The sequence below is a fragment of the Salvelinus sp. IW2-2015 genome, linkage group LG23 (assembly GCF_002910315.2).
Source record: "Salvelinus sp. IW2-2015 linkage group LG23, ASM291031v2, whole genome shotgun sequence".
Lineage (NCBI taxonomy): Eukaryota > Metazoa > Chordata > Actinopteri > Salmoniformes > Salmonidae > Salvelinus > Salvelinus sp. IW2-2015.
The window spans coordinates 25713508-25735931 of record NC_036863.1 but is presented as its reverse complement, the minus strand read 5'-3'; the positions used below and the strand labels follow the sequence as shown (position 1 = coordinate 25735931).

General features: G+C 44.2%; 2 long non-coding RNA genes across 2 annotated transcripts in view; one reads left to right on the top strand and one right to left on the bottom strand.

Annotated features, from left to right (window-relative positions):
- Positions 1-5594, top strand: part of LOC111950698 (uncharacterized) — a 41720-nt gene extending 36126 nt beyond the window's left edge. The window contains exon 4 of the long non-coding RNA XR_002875518.2: positions 5505-5594. This is a non-coding gene — a long non-coding RNA (uncharacterized lncRNA). The remainder of the gene's footprint in view (positions 1-5504) is intronic.
- On the bottom strand, positions 1796-21941 carry LOC139022892 (uncharacterized). Its single transcript, XR_011473963.1, has 3 exons — positions 21756-21941; positions 4708-4767; positions 1796-2643 (listed from the first exon to the last, which is right to left on the bottom strand). It is a non-coding gene; the product is annotated as an uncharacterized lncRNA (long non-coding RNA).
- Positions 21942-22424: the final 483 nt, after the last annotated feature.

Here is a 22424-nt window from a genome sequence, read left to right as displayed (position 1 = left end):
AAGAATGAAAATGAAAATAAAGACAAAAGGAGACGCAATTTATGTGCCACAACTTATGTGAACAGATGAAGCTGAAAAGAGGACTTGTTTTATCTTGTCATGGCCCTGCCTACGCTGTGCTCACTGCCTGCCTGTGTTAGTAATACAAGAAAAGCAAAGCAATTGAACTGCTGTACACCCTTCTGTGTTCAGACGTTCATATGTTTCATTATGTTACGTCTCGCCTATAAACAGGAGGGTGTTTTGTAGATTTTATTTACAGTAAGAAGATGAATCATGCATAGTGCATAGATCTATAAATCACATGCTAACAGGGCTCAGTATTGTTCAGTCCTGGTATGACAATGAGCACTGACATTTAGGCTCCAGCCTGCGTGTTGCTGGGAGAGGATAAATTGTCTTTAAGTTGGCATTGGCCTGCTGCTGACCTGTTCTCCTTTCAAAGGGGGCTGTGTAGGAAACAGCTAAACACCCTGACTAGGCATGCTGTGTTGGAAACCAGCACAAGGACAAAAACAATGAGCTGTTCATCCCGAGACAGCTTCAGGGAACAGCAGTGAGTGGGAGGAGAGTGAAAAGATAACATCACAAAAAAACACAGAGACGAGGAGGAGAACGAAGGAGGAGGAGGAGAACGAGGGAGGAGGAGGAGAGAATGGGCAAGCAGGGATCAGGGTGACCCTGCGCAAGCCACTCGGGAACATGTTCTGCTGAAGCTGGAGAAAAGCCTTAACAAAACTACGCCAATGAGTAATCTCACCACCACCGTCACAAACCCTGGGAGTCGGCCTTGATGCCGACCGACCTCTCTCCACAGAACACGTTGCTCTCCCAGTCCCACAACACAGAAGAATGAGATGACTCTGACTCTGAGCAACCATGTGGTCAAAACGCTCATTAAAGCAGCAGCAGCAGCTCCATCCTGACCTGACAGTAGTCAGTGGGATTAGAGAGACAGGGCTTCCTGTGATGTCCACCTGCCCTCTCATAAAGGCCCCATTAGGACCATGTGAAGAGAGGCAGGAAGGAACATTCGGACAACCACGATCAAAGACGCACTGTCTGTCTGTCACACCTGTGATGACAGGCTGGTTTAGAGGGTCACTAGATGACTAAACTACCATGTGATGMTTACACCAGGGTTGGGGTCAATTCCACTTCAGTGAGGAACATTGATATTTTTGCTTACTTCCTGAATTGACTGAATTAGAAGGGAATTGACCCTAACCCTGGTTTCCATTGGTCGCTTTGAAGTTCATTCCAAATTCGACGTCATATCAGCCCTTGCATTGTATTCGCTCAGTTGATGGCATTTTATTGGCACTGTCTGTTTAGATACTGTATATGAAACAAGATTAACGGTGAGATCATGTGTGTTGTTGTTGTTGTTGTTCCATAGGATCCATGGATAGTCCCAACCCATCTAGTGTTTAAATCCATCTAATTGAGATTTAATGCCAAAGCCATCTATCCTCCCTCCTCCCCTGGCCCCTTGTAAACACTGCTGATGTCTCCCTCAAGTCCTTTGTTAGTACAGCAGTGGTTCAGGGTATACAGTCATTTACATTTTACAGTTGTTAAACAAATACCCACCCATGGGTCACCCTTCTACCACCCACTGTGACCCTGCACGCATTACTAGCCATCCATGTCACCTAAAGATAAAACCAGTCACATGGTGGTACTGTAACACATACTACAAGAAGGAATACACTCAAAACCAAAATTTTTACTTTAAATAGCCAAAGGATTTAATTAGATATAGATATATTAGATATATGGCACGTGTCAAACTCTTTCCACGGAGGGCCAAGTGTCTGTGGGTTTTCGCTCCTCCCTTGTACTTGATTGATTAATTAAGGTCACTAATTCATAAAGAACTCCCCTTACCTAGTAGTCTAGGTCTTAATTGAAAGGAAAAACAAAAACCTGAAGACACTAGGCCCTCCATGGAATAAGTTTGACATCCCTGGTCTAAGAGGAGAAATATACCGCTAAAGTACTGAATGAACACAGATCACTCCTCCATAGTATCATGGATGTACCAGGGACCATTGAACTGAGTGTGATGAGACATTTTATGGGGAGCCATTTTGTTTAATTTGTCAAATGGCTCTCTGAACCATTTTGCAGACGGTAGGGCCATAAAAAAAACGTTTCACTATTGAACAGTACGTACGGACCAGATGCAGCATAGATTGTCTCATGTACATTAGCTGATGATGATAGTAGGGGAGTGGGAAAGGAGAGGAGAAGGGCAGTTGTCTAGCACCACAGCCTCTTGACATTATAGGAGATCGGTGCACTAGTATACTATAGAGAAGCCTGTCGTATCGGGGTGTTTGATGTGTTCGACTGGAGATCAATAACAGTCACCAGGCAGTGGAGCAAGTAGACTTGTGTGCTGCAGTGTGCTCTGGGAGTTTCCTCTGGGGAGGAGTAGGTCACAGGGGTGTGTTGCGCAGGGCTGCTTGTGTTGTTTAGGATGGAAGGACAGGCAAGTAGGGTTTTGTGTGTTTGTGTTGCAGCTGCTGATGCGTGAAATGGAACTCAGGTAGCCAAGCGGGCCTGAGGCCTTCCCTTTTTCTTCCGTCCACTGATTACTTTACTCCATAGATTTCTTTTCTCCTCTCCTCCAGTGATCTGGGACAGAGGAGAGATGGGGGAGAGGGAGAGGGTTGCAGACAGAGAGATTGATTGACCTGCGTGGTTCTGGAGTTTAACGATTGACAGCAGAACCTTGAGCTACATATGCTCCCTCTTAGTGTGACAGCTAGACTTTATGACCAACATCCTGCTTCTACCAGTAGCTTTGTTTCACAAATGCCTTCAAATGATGTGTTCCTAGACAAACAAATTGAGACGCTAGTAAAATAGGAGATTACCCATAGGTATCATTTTGAATAGCGCATTCAGAATAAATATCTAATAAGTTCCCTTATTATTACAATAATATGCTATTTCACATAATGGTTGTATGCATGGTGTGTGTTTTGTTTAATTTCCCATGCTCTTATCAAGGTCTAGTGACCTGACAGAGCAACAGTTGAAGTTGGAAGTTTACATACACTTAGGATGGTGTCATTAACTTGTTTTTCAACCACTCCACAAATMTCTTGTTAACAAACTATAGTTTTGGCAAGTTGGTTAGGACATCTACTAATTTTTCCAACAATTGTTTACAGACAGATTATTTCACTTATATTTCACTGTATCACAAATCCAGTGGGTCAGAAGTTTACATATACTYAGTTGACTGTGCCTTTAAACAGCTTGGAAAATTCCAGAAAATTATGTCATGGCTTTAGAAGCTTCTGATAGGCTAATTGACATCAGTTGAGTCAATTGGAGGTGTACCTGTGGATGTATTTCAAGGCCTACCTTCAAACTCACTACCTCTTTGCCTTACATCATGGGAAAATCAAAAGCAATTTCCAAACGCCTGAAGGTACCACGTTCATCTGTACAAACAATAGTACGCAAGTATAGTACGCATCATACCGCTCAGGAGATGAACGTACTTTGGTGTGAAAAGTGCAAATCAATCCCAGAACAACAGCAAAGGACCTTGTGAAGATGCTGGAGGAAACCGGTACAAACGTATCTATACCACATTAAAACGAGTCCTATATCGACATAACCTGAAAGGCTGCTCAGCAAGGAAGAAGCCACTGCTCCAAAACCGCTGTAAGAAAGCCAGACTATGGTTTGCAACTGCACATGGGGACAAAGATTGTACTTTTTGGAGAAATGTKCTCTGGTCTGATGAAACAAAAATATAACTTTTTTGGCCATAATGACCATTGTTATGTTTGGAGGAAAAAGGGGGAGGCTTGCAAGCCAAAAAACACCATCCCAACTGTGAAGCACGGGGGTGGCAGCATCATGTTGTAGGGGTGCTTTGCTGCAGGAGGGACTGGTGCACTTCACAAAATAGATGGCATCATGAGGGATGAAAATMATGTGGATATATTGAAGCAACATCTCAAGACATCAGTCAGGAAGTTAAAGCTTGGTCGCAAATGGGTCTTCCAAGTGGACAATGACCCCAAGCATACTTGCAAAATGGCTTAAGGACAACAAAGTTAAGGTATTGGAGTGGCCATCACAAAGCCCTGACCTCAAGCCTGTAGAAAATTTGTGGGCAGAACTGAAAAAGCGTGTGCGAGCATGGAGGCCTACAAACCTGACTCAGTTACACCAGTTCTGTCAGGAGGAATGTGGGAAGCTTGTGGAAGGCTACCCGAAACGTTTGACCCAAGTTAAACAATTCAAAGGCAATATTACCGAATACTAATTGAGTGTATGTAAACTTGTGACCCACTGGGAATGTGATGAAAGAAATAAAAGCTGAAATAAATCTTTCTCTCTACTGTTATTCTGACATTTCACATTCTTAAAATAAAGTGGTGATCCTAACTGACCTAAGACAGGGAATTTTTACTCTGATTAAATGTCAGGAATTGTGAAAAACTGAGTATAAATATATTTGGCAAAGGTGTATGTAAATTTCCGACTTCAACTGTAGATAAATATATTCATGAGATTTGGATGGTCTCTTCTCATAATACTGTTCGTCTGGTACTGAGACATCTCTTTACATTCATTGTCATCCAAAATGTTTTTCTTCAAGGCAAATAATATACATATACAGTGGGGAGAACAAGTATTTGATTCACTGCCGATTTTGCAGGTTTTCCTACTTACAAAGCATGTAGAGGTCTGTCATTTTTATCATAGGTACACTCCAATGTCGAGAGACGGAATCTAAAACAAAAATCCAGAAAATCACATTGTATGATTTTTAAGTAATTAATTTGCATTTAAGAAGGCTCAAGGTCATTGGCCACAGATAAAATTACTTTAAATCATGTTTAGCTTTGATTGGACTGATCATGTCAACATCATACTTTCAAAATCTTAGCTAGCAGGCTAGACAAGCAGTCATCATCATGAATCAAGTTGACAATCTACTGGCAAATCCTTTTCAATCCTTGTCATATGAAGAGAAATTATAAATAAAACGTCTAGGTGCTCATCGGCCATTGGACATAAACATTACAAAACAAGTTGGAAATCGCAAATTCAACAATGAGTGGTTTGGAAGGAATCAGTAGCTAACTGCAAGCGTTGCAATAACTAGCCTGCTATTCAGTRGAGTGGGTGTGTGGTCCAAGTCTGGGTTTAAGGGTCTCCTTTCCAAGCTTAAAAGGATAAACATTCACATGCAACACCATGGCCCAGAAAAGTTTGAATACATTGGCCTTGCTGTCAATCCAGCATGATTTCTGCCGCATTCAAAACAAGTGGAAACTCGGAACTGGGAAATCTCAGACTTCAGTGAGTTCAAGACAACTGGGAACTCTGAAAAAAACTAGCTCCGGCTGGGAAAATACATTTTGAAAGGTCATCCAACTCAGAATTCCAAGTCAGGAACTCAGGCCTCTATCTAGAGCTTCGACCTGAAGATCACTGACATCATTATTCGATCTTGTTTTTTTCAGAGTTCCCAGTTGTCTTGAAAGCACCATAAATCCAGAGAATGCCAGACTTTGATGACGAAGTTGGGTGACAAAATTTGCCCACAAGAAGGATCGCCGCGCCACCTTCATGAGCACAGCACAGCAAGGTGAGTCCAAAAATGTATTGTATGCTGTTGTACAAATTATGTAATATGCCAGGGAGATATGTATGCTGTAGCTAAGAAAGTAATACTAAGTGTATGTTGTGTAGTAAGCTGTTAGTAGTCCATGTGCCTCACCCTAATAATTTGGTCCCTTTCCCCCTCATAACTTATCCTATGGTTCTGACTTGGTGTACAGGGAGAATACTGTAAGAACGGCCCATGTTCTGAATTCTGTCGCTGTACGTTTCAAAAGTGCTGAACAAATAGTTATATTGACTACGTCCGTCCTAGCTCACTCATTAATGTCTTAATCGAAATTACAGATTGCCTCTTATTTGCTCGTCGTTCCCTTATGCCATGGTTTGTACATCTCAATTGTCAGTAGTAACCACATGTGTTTAAGTAAGTCAGCCATATCAGCTATGTTTTTAAAAAAGGCAGTAAATGAGGCTGAATGAACTTTCGCTGCCAGACAAGGCTTCGCTGATAGCCATGTGTAGTGGTGGTATGGATTCACTCCATGGTGCTGAAATGAAAGCTCTGCTTTTGGTACACCTTCCAGTCTGCCCTAACAGTTTGTGTGCACAGTTTGTCACCGTTATAGAATAATTAAAGTATTGTTAATTTTTTTTTGCCCCACCAAGATTTACATACTAAAATCACCACTGGTAAAACCATTGACAGCCTTTGCAAATAACCATTTCACAATAGGGAAGTGGGAGCTAAAGGTTCATGGACTCCAAACCAGTGGTTCCAAACTCAGTCTGTCTTTAAACTTACTGCTGAAAATTGTAATAGTAGAATGCATTAGGTGCAGTTTCAAAATTGGATAGTGCATCAGCAGTTTTCCTCTTGTCATGTCAGTCATTGCAGACCTTAGAGAGCTATCTCTGCTACCGCACAGCAACCGGTACCGAAGCGCCAAATCTAGGTTCAAGAGGCTTCTAAACAGCTTCTACCCCCAAGCCATAAGACTCCTGAACATCTAATCAAATGGCTACCCAGACTATTTGCACTGCCCCCCCCRCCCCCSCCCCCTTTACGCTGCTGCTACTCTCTGTTATTATCTATGCATAGTCACTTTAACTTCTTACGGATCATTGGGACGCTACCGTCCCACCTGGCCAACATCCGGTGAAATTGTAGAGCGCAAAATTCAAATGACAGAAATCGGAATTTTAAACATTCATGAAAATACAAGTGTCATACATCATTTAAAAGCTTCACTTCTTGTTAATCCAGCCGCATTGTCAGATTTCAAAAAGGCTTTATGGCGAAAGCACACCATGCGATTATCTGAGGACAGCGCCCCGCACACAAAAGCATTCCATACATTTTCCAACCAAGCAGATGCGTCACGAAAGTCAGAATAAAATAGATAAAATAAATAATTTACCTTTGAAGATCTTCATCTGGTTGCAATCACAAGGGTCCCAGCTACATAACAAATGGTCCTTTTGTTTGATAATGTCCTTTATATCCCAAAAAAGTACGTTTCAATGGCGCGCTTGACTCAGTAATCCACCGGTGTCCCTCGTTCAAAATGCATACAAAATGAATCCCGTAAGGTACCAATAAACTTCTTCCAAACAAGTCAAACAACATTCCTAATCAATCCTCAGGTACCCTATTATGTAAATAAACAATACAATTTAAGACAGAGAATAATGGAGACCATTACCGGAGATAAATAACGAAGTACGCGCACTCACCGGAACGCGCTACAATCACTACAGCCAAAATGGAAGCCACTTAGAAAAACTACAAATTCTAGTTCATTTTTCAAAAAACAAGCCTGAAACTCTTACAAAAAGACTGGTGACATCTAGTGGAAGGCCTAGGAACTGCAATCTTGGAGCAGTTCCTTTTTTATTCCCATTCCCAGCCATTGTAATCAGAGGTGTCCTGAAGAAAAAATAAATCTGGATGGATTGTCCTCGGGTTTTCACCTACCATATCAGTTCTGTTATACTCAGACATTATTTTAACAGTTTCGGAAACTTTAGAGTTTTTTCTAGCCAATACTACCAATTATATGCATATCCTAGCTTCTGGGCCTGAGTAACAGGCAGTTTACTTTGGGCACTTCATTCATCCAAACTTCTGAATACTGCCCCCTAGCCCGAAGAAGTTGCTCTACCTACATGTACATATTACCTCGACTAACCGGTGCCCCCACACATTGACTCGGTACCCCCTGTATATAGTCTCGCTATTGTTATTTTACTACAGCTCTTTAATTATTTGTTACTTGAATTTTTTTCATTTTTTAGGTAATTTTATTAAAACTGCAATGTTGGTTAAGGGCTTGTAAGTAAGCATTTCACTGTAAGGTCTACACCTGTTGTATTCGGTGCATGTGACAAATATAATTTGATTTGATTTATTTATAGCGCGTCATAAATTTCCAGATCAACTAGCCCATGTCAGCTAATGTTTTTTAGCTCGTTTTTTTAGCCCATTGATTTTGTTGTAATGTTCGAGTCACTCAAATATCACATGAACACACATGAGACATGGCAAAATYTGTAGAATTGCAGGAAATTAGCTTTAAAACTAGAAATTGTTCTCTGCCACCCATGGCAAAATGTGTAGAATTGCAGAAAATGTGCATTAAAATGGCAACAAAAAGTAACCATCTCATGGCAAAATGTATAAAAATGCAGGAAATAAGATTTTAACCTGTACAATTGTGTAAGGACCGATGCCGGGGATGAGAAGCAGGTACGGGGAGTCAAACATTTAATAGGAACAGACAGGTAACAGGGCAGAAACAGCACACGGGTATACGAGGACATATGAACATTAATGCAGAAGCAGAGAACAGAGCGGGGAACCAGACAGATATAGGGATGGTAATGACAGAGGTGATTGAGTCCAGGTGAGTCCGTGACGGCGGGAAGGCAGGTGTGCGTAATGATGATGGCAGGAGTGTGCAATGCTGGGGAGCCTGGCGCTCGGAAGAGCAGGAGCAGGCATGACAGTACCCCCCCCCCTCTAGGGGCGCAACCCGGTGTCCCACCTGGGCGAGCCTGACGGGCCGGCCGAGGCACAGGCACTGAACAAGCCGGCTGGGCGTGGACCCCGACGAGCCGGCAGAGGCGTGAGAGCCTGGCGAGCCGGCTGAGGCATAGGAGCCTGACGATCCGGTTGAGGCATGAAGGCCTGTTGATCCCGCTGAGGCGTGGGAGCCCAATGATCCGGCGGAGGCGTAGCAGCCTGACGAGCCGGCTGAGCATAAAAACCTGATGATCTGTCTGAGGCCTAAAGTGGGTTGGGCGTCTTCCGAGCCATCTAGGGCGTGACAGCCCGACGAGCTGGCTTAGGCACCACTGGTTTCATTGGTGTCGGGCCCCGGACCCGATGTCACCACCAACCGGAACGTCAGCACTCCCCAATGCTTCATATGATGGCTTCTGCATTTTGTAAGGACCGATGCCGGGATGAGAAGCAGGTACGGGGAGTCAAACATTGGTCCCATGGTGTTTATACTTGTGTATTATTGTTTGTACAGATGAARGTGGTATCTTCAGGCGTTTGGAAATTGCTCCCAAGGATGAACCAGACTTGTGGAGGTCTACAATTTATTTTGTGAGGTCTTGGCTGATTTCTTTTGATTTTCCCATGATGTAAGGCAAAGAGGTAGTGAGTTTGAAGGTAGGCCTTGAAATACATCCACAGGTACACCTCCAATTGACTCAACTGATGTCAATTAGCCTATCAGAAGCTTCTAAAGCTATGACATAATTTTCTGGAATTTTCCAAGCAGTTTAAAGGAACAGTCAACTTAGTGTATGTAAACTTCTGACCCAATGGAATTGTGATACAGTGAATTATAAGTTAAATAATCTGTCTGTAAACAATTGTTGGAAAAATTACTTGTGTCATGCACAAAGTAGATGTCCTAACCGACTTGCCAAAACTATAGTTTGTTAACAAGAAATTTGTGGAGTGTTGAAAAACAAGTTTAATGACTCCAACCTAAGTGTATGTAAAACTTCTGACTTCAACTGTGAATTCATCAATATAATACCAACCAACCTCTTTTGACCTTGTTTTATTATGTAATGCATATACCTGCCATTGTACTTATGGTAACGCACAATTAATTAAGATGCTACCACATGATAATTTGACCATTTATCATAAATTGTGCTACCACGGTAGAATGTATAATTCAGTTAAAATCATGGTATTTCCATGATCCACACTTACCATAGTGTAAATTAAGCTATACCATGGTATTATTAGGTGCATGGCGGTATCATCATACTTCAAAGCTAAAACCATGGTACATTTCCATGATTCACATCTATACCATGGTATAATGAAAGTACCATAGTAGTACCATGGTACAGTACGTTTTTAGGGTTGCTGTTTAGTAGATAGCCCTATCTGAGGACTAAAAAATAATAAGCTTTACAATCAAAGACAAAAGATCTCAATGGTAAAAACCTCTTCTACTTTTAGTAATAGATATGGCTACCGTAGTTGTTTAGCTAGTTACATAGCTAGTTACATAGCTAGCAAGTTAGCAAACAGAAAGTATTTTTTGATTCCCCCCACTGTAACACATTACTATATAGACAGCAATACCAATATACGCATTGGCCCCAGATTCAAATGTTTAAATATGGACTGCATCGGTCCGCAGACCCCAAACCAATCCAAATGTAACATGCATCAGTCAGAAATCAACTCAAACGTTTTGAATTGCTGATTGACTATTATGGGCTGTCCAACTCAAGGTTAAACAATTGGATGCAGTCTTCACAGTGCCATCCGTTTTGTCACCAAAGCGCCCAATACTACCACCACTGCAACCGTCATGCTCGTGCTGGCCCTCGCTTCATATTCGTCGCCAATCCCACTGGTTCCAGGTCATCTATAAGTCTTTACTAGGTAAAGCACCGCCTTATCTCACCTCACTGGTCACCATAGCAGCACCCACCRGTAGCACGCGCTCCAGCAGGTATATTTCACTGGTCACCCCCAAAGCCAACTCCTCCTTTGGACGCCTTTCCTTCCAGTTCTCTGCTGCCAATGACTGGAACGAATTGCAAAAATCATTGAAGCTGGAGACTCATATCTCCCTCACTAACTTTAAGCATCAGCTGTCAGAGCAGCTTACAGATCATTGCACATGTCACATTCGTCGTAACGAGGAGACCAAGGCGCAGCGTGGTAAGCGAACATAACTCTTTAATAAAAGAGAGAACACTGAACAGAACTAAACAAAACAACAAAACGAACCATGAAGCAATATGGCTAGTGCAGAACAGGCAACTAAACATAGAATAACAACCCACAAAATACCCAAGGAATATGGCTACCTAAATATGGTCCCCAATCAGAGACAACGATAAACAGCTGCCTCTGATTGAGAACCAATCTAGGCAACCATAGACATATAAACACCTAGACTAGAAAAACCCCTAGACAGCCCAGGGGACGTATSTCGCCCACTCCRCTGGCCGGTCCTGGCAATACGACCGCAGAAACCTACCCACCTCCTGGTTCAATCTCTCCACCTGCCCATTACTCTCCGGGTGATACCCCGAGGTCAGGCTGACCGAGACCCCCAGACGTTCCATAAACGCCTTCCACACTCGGGATGTGAACTGGGGKCCCCGATCAGAAACGATGTCCTCGGGCACCCCGTAGTGCCGGAAGACGTGGGTGAACAGAGCTTCCGCAGTCTGTAGGGCCGTAGGGAGACCGGGCAACGGGATAAGACGGCAGGACTTAGAGAACCGATCCACAACGACCAGGATCYCCGTGTTTCCCTGAGACGGGGGAAGATCAGTGAGAAAGTCCACCGATAGATGAGACCACGGCCGTTGTGGAACGGGGAGGGGTAGTAACTTCCCTCTAGGCAAGTGCCTAGGAGCCTTGCTCTGGGCGCACACCGAACAGGAGGAGACATAGACTCGCACGTCCTTAACTAAGGTGGGCCACCAGTACTTCCCCCTAAGACCCCGCACTGTCTTCGAAATCCCCGGGTGACCCGACGAGGGTAGACTATGAGCCCACCAAATCAATTGATCACGGACAGCAAGCGGCACGTACCTACGACCCTCCGGGCACTGTGGAGGCGCAGGTTCCCCCCTTAGTGCCCGCTCGATGTCCGCGTCCACCTCCCATACTACCGGTGCCACCAGCCTAGCTGCCAGAATAATGGGAGTAGGATCGATGGACCGATCCTCAGAGACGGGACGGCGCGTCGGCCATAGTGTTAAGGGAACCTGGTCGATACGAGATCGTGAATCTGAATCTGGTGAAAYACATGGCCCACCTTGCCTGACGAGGATTCAGTCTCCTAGCTGCTCGGATATACTCCAGGTTACGGTGGTCAGTCCAAAGGGTGCTTAGCCCCCTCGAGCCAGTGTCTCCACACCTTCAGGGCTTTAACCACAGCCAACAGCTCCCTGTCCCCCACATCATAGTTTTGCTCCGCCGGCCCGAGCTTCTTCGGGGAAAAAAGCACGGGGGCGGAGCTTCGGTGGCGTACCCGAGCGCTGTGAGAGCACGGCTCCAACCCCAGCCTCGGATGCGTCCACCTCCACTATGAACGCCAAAGAGGGGTCCGGATGTGCCAATACCGGAGCGTCGGTGAACAGCGCCTTCAAACGGAGGAAAGCTCTGTCCYCCTCTGCCGACCACTGCAAACGCACCGGCCCCCCCTTCAGCAGTGAGGTAATGGGAGCCGCCACCTGACCAAAACCCCGGATAAACCTCCGGTAGTAATTGGCAAACCCTAAGAACCACTGCACCTCCTTTACCGTGGTCGGAGTTGGCCAATTACTCACGGCCTTTACGCGGTCACACTCCATCACCACCCCCGAGGTGGAAATGCGATAACCCAGGAAGGAAATGGCTCGTTTGGAAAACTCACATTTCTCAGCCTTAACGTACAGGTCATGCTCCAGCAGTCGCCCAAGTACCTTGCGCACCAAAGACACATGCGCGGCGCGTGTGGCAGAGTAGATCAAGATTTTGTCAATATACACCACCACACCCTGTCCGTGCAGGTCCCTGAGAATCTCGTCTACAAAGGATTGATAGACAGCTGGAGCATTCTTTYACCCATACGGCATGACGAGGTACTCATAATGGCCAGATGTGGTACTAAACGCGGTTTTCCACTCATCTCCCTCCCGAATACGCACCAGATTATACACGCTCCTGAGGTCCAGTTTCGTGAAGAACCGCGCTCCGTGAAATGATTCCACCGCCGTAGCGATGAGAGGTAGTGGGTAACTAAAACCCACCGTAATGGAATTGAGACCTCGATAATCAATGCACGGACGCAAAACCTCCCTCCTTTACTTCACAAAAAAGAAACTCGAGGAGACGGGACATGGAGGCCGAATGTACCCCTGTCCCAGAGCTTCCGACATATGTCTCCATAGCCAACGTCTCCTCCTGGGACAATGGTACACGTGACTCCTGGCAGTGCAGCGTTTACCTGGAGGTTTATCACGCAATTCCCCCTGTCGATGGGGTGGTAATTGGGTCGCCTTCCTTTTACAGAAGGCGATAGCCAAATCGGCATACTCAGCGGGAATGCGCACGGTGGAAACCTGGTCTGGACTCTCCACCGTCGTCGCACCGATGGAAACTCCTACACACCTGCCTGAACACTCCTCAGACCACCCCTGGAGAGCTCCCTGTCTCCACGAAATCCTAGGATTGTGACTAGCCAGCCAGGGAACCCCCCAGCACCACCGGAAACGCAGGTGAATCGATAAGGAACAGACTAATCCGCTCCTTATGATCCCCCTGCGTAATCAGGGCTGGCCTCCCTGACCAGCCCTGACCCTAATGGTCGGCTATCTAAGGAGTGCACGGGGAAGGGGGGGATCTATCTGTACTAATGGAATCCTCAACCTCTGGGCGAGTCCGCGATCTATAAAGTTCCCAGCTGCGCCTGAATCGACTAGCGCCTTATGCTGGGGAGAAGGAGAAAATTTGAGGAAACAAATTAATTAAAACATGTGACCAACAGGAAGCTCTGGGTGAGTGTGGTGCTGACTCACCTGGGGTGACCGAGAAGTGTTCTGCCTGCCCTCTCGACCCCCAGATGGATTCCTCCAGCACCGACCGGAAGTGTGCCCTCTCCGGCCACAGCTGGTGCAGGAGGAGCCACCTCCTCCGGTCTCCCTCGATGCGGCCCCCCCCTAGCTCCATAGGTATGGGAGCGGGAGGGCCAGGAGGTGGAACAGATAGGACCCTTTCAGAACGTCCGCGAGCAGCCAGAAGATTGTRCAGCCTGATCGACAGGTCGATGAGCTCGTCCAGAGTGAGCGTAGTGTCCCGACAAGCCAGCTCCCTGCGGACGTCCTCTCTCAGGCTACACCTGTAATGGTCTATTTGGGCCCTGTCGTTCCACCCCGCCCCAGCGGCCAAGGTCCGGAACTCCAGCGCGAAGTCCTGCGCGCTCCTCGTCTCCTGCCTGAGATGGAACAATCTCTGAACTCCGGGTAGTGGCCCCTCGCCGAATCGGGCCCGTTCCAGARGGCATTGGCCCACTCCAGGGCTCTACCCGTCAAGCAAGAGACGAGAACACTCACGCTCTCCTCGTCCGAGGGAGTCGGCTGAACGGTGGCCAGGTAAAGCTTGAGTTGGAGCAAGAATCSCTGGCACCCCGCCGCCGCTCCATCGTACTCCCTCGGAGGCGCAATGCGCAGGGCGCTGGTTCCGGATACTGCTGGAGGAGGTTGTAGCATTGCAGGTGGGGGGATTGGAGGGGAAGTAGGGAGACCACTCCTCTCCCATCGATCCATCCTCTCCATCATCTGATCCATCGCTGATGCGATGGAGGATGGACGTGTGATGAAGGACACGCTCCTCCATCGTGGGGAGAGAGGTGGTCGCTGCTCCTGCTGACTCCATAGTGCGGGTGCGGGATTCTGTAAACGGTGCGTAGAGTGATGGGTGTGGAGTCAGGCGCAGAGAGCAGAGGATTTGGAAAAACTCTCTATTTCCGTACAATCACCGCACACAAAGAGGGTGACGCTGAACACAGGCGTACAACACTCCAATAATGTACTACACAGGCACATACGCTGTACAGCGGACAATCCAAAAAACAGGAACACTCCTTGACCAAAAACAGCAAAACAATCCCGCACGAACACAGGCGGGCTAACTGAACTTAAATAACCCCAACCCAAAACCCCAAACAAGGAACAGGTGAAACCAATTAGACCCAACAAAACGAAAAGGGAAAAAGGGATCGGTAGCAGCTAGTAGACCGGCGACGACGACCGCCGAGCGCCACCCAAACGGGAAGGGGAGCCACCTTTGGTGATATTCGTGACACAGCCCCCTTGTACTTAAAATGTTTTTGCACACCCTCCTCCTCATAGAATTATCTCAAAAGAAGGTTTATGACCACAAATAACAATAACTGTAGCGATCCTGTGTTTATAAAAAAAATCGAAATCGACTTTGCCACTTCAGTATCAGAAGTAAAAATACAGCCAGACTGGCCTGCTACTCTGCATTTCTGGACCTTATAAACTGTTGAGGGAAAAGGGATACCTAGTCAGTTGCATAACTGAATGCAATGTGTCTTTTACATTTAACCCAACCCCTCTAAATCAGAGAGATGCAAGGGGCTGCCTTAATCGACACCATCGGCCCCCAGGGAGCAGTTGTTCGGGGTTAACTGCCTTATTCAGTGACAGAACAGCTCATTTTTCCATCTTGCCGGCTCATGGATTCAAACCAGCGACCTTTAGGTTCCTGGCCCAACACTCTAGTCTAGACCCACAACTTATCCAAATGTGATGAAYCATTCAAATAACAGGGCTTTTGTGCCAGTATTCAAATTATATTTTCACTGCAGTTTATAGTAGGATTTTGTACTCACTTTAAAACAATAATGCAATTATTCACAGCATTGTGGTGTTGTAGGCTAGTCTAGGTAGGATAGTTTTATTGTCCCCAAACAAGATCAATAGGGGAGCTTTTTGAGCTGCATATCTCGTCTTCGCTGTTCTTTCATGCACAATCTTGCACCAGGCCTCTACGCTGCCTATCAGCTATTCCTATTTATTCTTGTGGATTCATATTGGAAATTGATGCAGTTGTGAATGCTTTTATGTGTGGTATGATTGCTAGTTAGTCTATTGCAGATCTGGACAAACGATCCACCTACCGCTATTGTCATTATGAATGTTGGACAGTGGAGGCAGTGGTGTAGTGGTGCCAGGAGAAGTGGGTAAAGTCAATTCTTGCCAAAAACGTCCCAAATGGCCGCCCGGCAAAGGAAAGGTGCCCTGTGTGAAACATTATATTAGAAACAATGGCATACACCCTGACTGAAGTAAAATGATAAATTCCATATTGGTCTTTAATCTCTACGGGATCGGTATTTGGGAAAGCAGTTCATCTACCAGAAGACAGTTATTAGCATCGCTATATTTTTCCTGTTCCTTAATTGTTTAAAACCTGGACCTTTTACTTCATATTATGAGGCATGTCTTACCTTGCTTCAAAGTAGCCTATAGCCAAAATCCCACCATAGAAACATAGTGGCAAAGACTTCCTCGTATGCGTTCTCCTGTTCTATTGGTTTCCTTTAATCGAGGGTAGGACAACCACTGTGTGCACATTGCTGTGGCTAAAATGTGAATAATTAATAGTTTATCAACATTTTAAGCTAAACATTCTAATCTGTCCATCAACCTCATTAATTGATACGGCGTATACCTCCACTACACTGCTTTGATACGCATATTAAGAAGTGAGTATACGCAATGCCCACTGAAAAATAAGTGGGTATACGGCATATACCTGCGTTTACACTCTACTGCACCACTTGATAGAGGGCAGGATAGACAGTTAGACTGGTAGACTATATTGCCCTATTGTATAGTAGAAGTTAGCGTGCGAAAAAGTGTAGCGCATAAGGGAAGTACCAAAACAACCTTGATATAGGGGAAGCGCATGCAAGCAGATGAGGAAATGTGTCTAGGATGATATATTGAAGTCGGAAGTTGACATACACCTTAGCCAAACACATTTAAACTCAGTTTTTCACAATTACTGTCTTAGGTCAGATAGGATCACCACTTTATTATAAGAATGTGAAATGTCAGAATAATAGTAGAGAGAATTATTCATTTCAGCTTTTATTTCTTTCATCACATTCACAGAAGTTTACATCACTCAATTAGTATTTGGTAGCATTGCCTTTAAATTGTTTAACTTGGGTCAAACGTTTCGGGTAGCCGAAACTATATAAGTTATATAGTAAAACATGCAAAAGAGCAAATGTAAACCAGGGAAAAAACGCAATACCCTCCCCTGTGCCCAACAAAAAACTACACAAGACTCCCCAAAGCAAAAAAAATTTTTGACAACCGTCTCCTATTTTGGACCACCCCATCAACAAAGAATTGAAGCTTTCAGTTGGCACTGGTCCAGTGTGCCACTGGCACATTTATATGAATGTCAAACCCTGCAAGGGCATGCTAATTTAAAATATGGTTATTAGCCTGTTTCTGTATGGAATGCAGGTACATTATGGGATATAGGTCAGGTCATTATTGTCGCGCAGCGGTGAAAAATTGGTGCGACCAAATCATATGCTGGTGCCATCAACTGAAAAAGTTGTGGAAAGAGTTAGTCTAGAGCCCTGATTATAGAAGAGAAAATCATGACTGTGCCATAGAGCTTCCATAGTAAGATAGTGTTACTGTATATGGTATGTGGATAATACACCAAGGCCAAGGGAATTGACCACTAGCACTCACAATCTAAATCACACTATATGAACAAAGTTTATAAATGGTAGATGTTGTTCAATGTTACAGAGAAACACATATCAACTCTGTTTGCTAAAATATTGAACTATAAGCTGTCAGGCATGCAGGGTGATATTAATCTGATCCCATGCATTGGTCATGCAGCCAATAGCTAAGGTCAAACGCAGTAGTATTATTGGTCCATCATTAGGGCAGGAACTCTGTGAAGGCCACTATCGTAATTAAGACCTGAGACCTGCGCTTAACACTGGCACACTCTGGGTCTCTAGAGTGATAAGTGCTTGATCCTGATCAATAAGACACTGTTGCCACTTGCAAAATCAATATTGTTATATTTGCTGTTACAATAGGCTTGTCTGGTTGCAAATGAGGTCAGAGCCGCAGAGTTACTTTGGAAGTGTGGCCCTTACCCTAGAGGTCTGCCCCAGTCCACTTTAATGAAGAGGTCAATGATTATCTGCACTGGTTGCCTCTCCAGCCTCTATAGTATCTCTAGCCTCACTAGCCCCACTATACTGCTTCACTGGTAGCCTTTATCCTTGCTATGATGCTGGGGTTACCCGGAGGAGAGAGGACCTATGGCTTGACTACAGACTACAGACATGCCCCCAGCCTTCCTCTGTGTTGGTCAGACAACATGTTATTATTCAAGTAAACAATTATGGTAACTCTTATTGTAGGTGGTCAGTCATATTGCCCTTTCATAATAATCATAATAATATGAATGGCACAATCCATGCAATAGTAGGGCTATGCATGCATACCCATAGTAATAATACTTGTTTTACATGTAATGTAAAATGTTTTACATGTAATACTAGACAATACTTTGTAATACTTTGTTCTAATGCCAGCCAGGGTCAAATAAAGTGTTACCACTATTTTGATTAGCATTTGTAAGAGGAAAGACTATGTAACTATTGTGACCTCAAAGAAATAGAGAATGAAACTAATTTTATCCTCTATTGCCCTTTATACCACTATATACGCTTGCGCTTATTCCAGAAAGTATACCAGATATACCCTGGCATTATGTAGCTGAGTGATGAGGAGAAATTGAAATGTTTTTTTGTTCATTGTGTATTTCCGTTTGTGTCATATTTAGATAAAGCATGGAATAAAAGAAAAAGGGATACCTATAATTAAATTGTAAAAATATTTAGCTTCTATGTGGTAAATGGCATGTGTGTATATAGATTGTGTATAGGCTTGTCTCCCATATGAATCTTCTCTTTGTGCCAGACTGGGTTTAAATTACTTCTGTTTTTTTTCTGTATTTATTTATCTGTATATGTTATGTTATCTATGTATGTACAGTTGAAGTCGGAAGTTTACGTACACTTAGGTTGGAGTCATTAAAACTTGTTCTTCAACCACTCCACAAATTTCTAGTTAACAAACTATAGTTTTGTCAAGTCGGTTAGGACATCTACTTTGTGCATGACACAAGTAATTTCCAACAATTGTTTACAGACAGATTATTTAACTTAAAACTCACTGTATCACAATTCCAGTGGGCCAGAAGTTTACATACACTAAGTTGACTGTGCTTTTAAACAGTTTGGAAAATTCAAGAAAATGATGTCATGGCTTTAGAAGCTTCTGATTGGCTAATTGACATCATTTGAGTCAATTGGAGGTGTACCTGTGGATGTATTTCAAGGCCTACCTTCAAACTCAGTGCCTCTTTGCTTGACATCATGGGAAAATCAAAAGAAATCAGCCAAGACCTCAGAAAAAAAAATGTAGACCTCCACAAGTCTGGTTCATCCTTGAGAGCAATTTCCAAATGCCTGAAGGTACCACGTTCATCTGTACAAACAATAGTATGCAAGTATAAACACTATGGGACCAGCAGCCGTCATACCGCTCAGGAAGGAGACGCATTCTGTCTCCTAGAGATGAACGTACTTTGGTGCGAAAGTGCAAATCAATCCCAGAACAACAGCAAAGGACCTTGTGAAGATGCTGGAGGAAATAGGTACAAAAGTATCTATATCCACAGTAAAACGAGTCCTATATCGACATAACCTGAAAGGCCGCTCAGCAAGGAAGAAGCCGCTGCTCCAAAACCGCCATAAAAAAGCCAGACTACAGTTTGCAACTGCACATGGGACAAAGATCGTACTTTTTGGAGAAATGTCCTCTGGTCTGATGAAACAAAAATAGAACTGTTTGGCCATAATGACCATTGTTATGTTTGGAGGAAAAAGGCGGAGGCTTGCAAGCTGAAGAACACTATCCCAAACGTGAAGCACGGGGTGGCAGCATCATGTTGTAGGGGTGCTTTGCTGCAGGAGGGACTGTGCACTTCACAAAATAGATGGCATCATGAGGATGAAAATTATATGGATATATTGAAGCAACATCTCAAGACATCAGTCAGGAAGTTAAAGCTTGGTCGCAAATGGGTTTCCAAGTGGACAATGACCCCAAGCATACTTCCAAAGTTGTGGCAAAATGGCTTAAGGACAACAGTCAAGGTTTTGGAGTGGCCATCACAAAGCCCTGACCTCAGTCCCATAGAACATTTGTGGGCAGAACTGAAAAAGCGTGTGCGAGCAAGGAGGCCTACAAACCTGACTCAGTTACACCAGCTCTGTCAGGAGGAATGTGCCAAAATTCACCCAATTTATTGTGGGAAGCCTGTGGAAGGCWACCCGAAACGTTTGACCCAAGTTAAACCATTTAAAGGCAATGCTACCAAATACTAATTGAGTGATGTAAACTTCTGTGAATGTGATGAAAGAAATAAAAGCTGAAATGAATAATTCTCTCTACTATTATTCTGACATTTCACATTCTTACAATAAAGTGGTGATCCTAGCTGACCTAAGACAGTAATTGTGAAAAACTGAGTTTAAATGTGTTTGGCTAAGGTGTATGTCAACTTCCGACTTCAACTTAGTGTATATTGTTTTACTGCTCTAGGAATTTAAATATTGTTTGGATAACCTTATTTACTATCATGTATTGATTTTTACCTTACTTTTCTTTCACTCTTTATGCCATGCTCACTGCAGAGAACACCGGAAGAAGAATGATCATTTAATTACCATGGTGAATTATTGTAATGTTTGTTTATGTGTCAATTAATCCCATAAGAGATGGGTTGCCAATTGGCGATTTGACACAAAAATAAAATGTCATTCATTCATTCATTCATTCATTCATTCATTCATTCATTGTATAGCCATGAGCAGTAGGCTACTTACTGTAATGTGGTACTTAAGATCTACTGTAGCGGTGTTCACAGTCTGAAATATGATAGCCACTATTGTCTTCATTAATCCTCTTCACATTTTCTATGGAAGTGTTGGTGGCCTGAGTTAATCTGGATTTAGCAAACATGATGTCCAGTATTGAGAGCCTAATTGTAGTGATAGAGAAATGATCGCAGAGGAACAATGATTTATAGATAGAACTCAGCAGCATTATGGATGGTGGGCAGTTGAGGGAGAAGGTCAGGAATAGAAGGTCGTTATAGACTCTCCAAATGTATTGGTTTAATGAGAATGTACTGTGTCTTTCTTCAGTGTGATCATAGATCATGCTAATGTTCTTCTTGCTAATGCAAATTTCACTTCCCGTCTCGCAATACCATCTCCATATGTTTATTCGGAGTGATATCGATACTGTTCAAATGCTTTCACTGACATACTGTAATATAGAGCATTTTGCAGTGTATATGGGCATTTTGCAGTGTCCCTTTTTCCTGTTATTTAATCTCATTCACATGTCATGGCACTAGATCAAGCCAGATGTTGGTTATTCAACATGTCTCTGATCCTCTACCACCAGTCCCATGATAATACCTACATAAGCATGACAACACATTAACAACATGCAGTAATTCCTTTACTCTGATACAAATTTGTGAAGCAATTTTACTGAAATTATACTCCTGTTATTTATGTTGAAATATTAAAGCATACTAATGCGTTTTGTAAAATGTTGCAGAGTGATTATATTGATGATATCTCATGTAGGCTACCGTCTCATGTAGACTACCCATATATAGCTGTAAACACCACCTTTCTCTGACCTCGTCATGCAAAGTAGTCCAGTCAGTCAGAGGACAAACAGGACACACACATGCAGCAGCGCAGCCTGCTACCCTCATCCATCTGTCATCTCCTACCCAAACACACACACACCCTCCATTATCACTGGACTTTCATACATTCAAATCAATAATGTAGCACTTAAGACACGAGCGGCCCCAAAGATTTAAACCCTCCATTACCGGCACCTCTATCCTCACAATCTGCCCCAACTTAATTGCGACACTGTGCCATAAACTATTTGCTACCCTGAACCATAATGCATTTCACCATTCCCCCATAATTCACCTGTGTTTGCTGCTGCGAGGCGGTGCTTCATCGTGGCAAAATGGCAGGGCTAAAAAGGCTCGATAGCTCTCCTTGATTATTATCAGTGACGGCTCGGTCAAGAACCAGCACCCCTCTGCTGGCCCCATATGTGCGTGGGACGCTGTGGCCCCTTGGCCCTGTGGCAGAGCAGCCTCACCTCTCTGACACACACACCACCACGCAGAGAGGAGAGGGGGCTGAGCTGGTGACAGTAATAATGCCCACAGCCACACCCCAGAACCATGGCTCAGCCGCCCTCCGAGGCCCCCAGGCTGTTCTGTCTGTTCAGCATCTCCCTTTAACCTTCATCTGGGAAACAATAAAACAAGAACAGGGAGGAGGTTGGGAGGGAGGGGAGTGTGAATGTGCACATGTATCTGTATGTGCGTATCTGGTGTGTGTGAGATAGGGAGAGATGCTGGAGACATTTGACATATCTCCTGAAGCCAATGTCTACTTTATTATCTTTGGCAGCCCTTATTGGTCCCGCTAATCAAGTGGAAGGGAGTAGCACTGTGTCGGGGGCTAACACACTGCGTGTGACAAATATATTGTTAACTGGAGGGAGATGGGCGACCTTGCCCATGTCACCTGGGGACCCCACCGGCGCTCGGTCTGCTAGCAGGAAACGACCTTCGTATTACATCT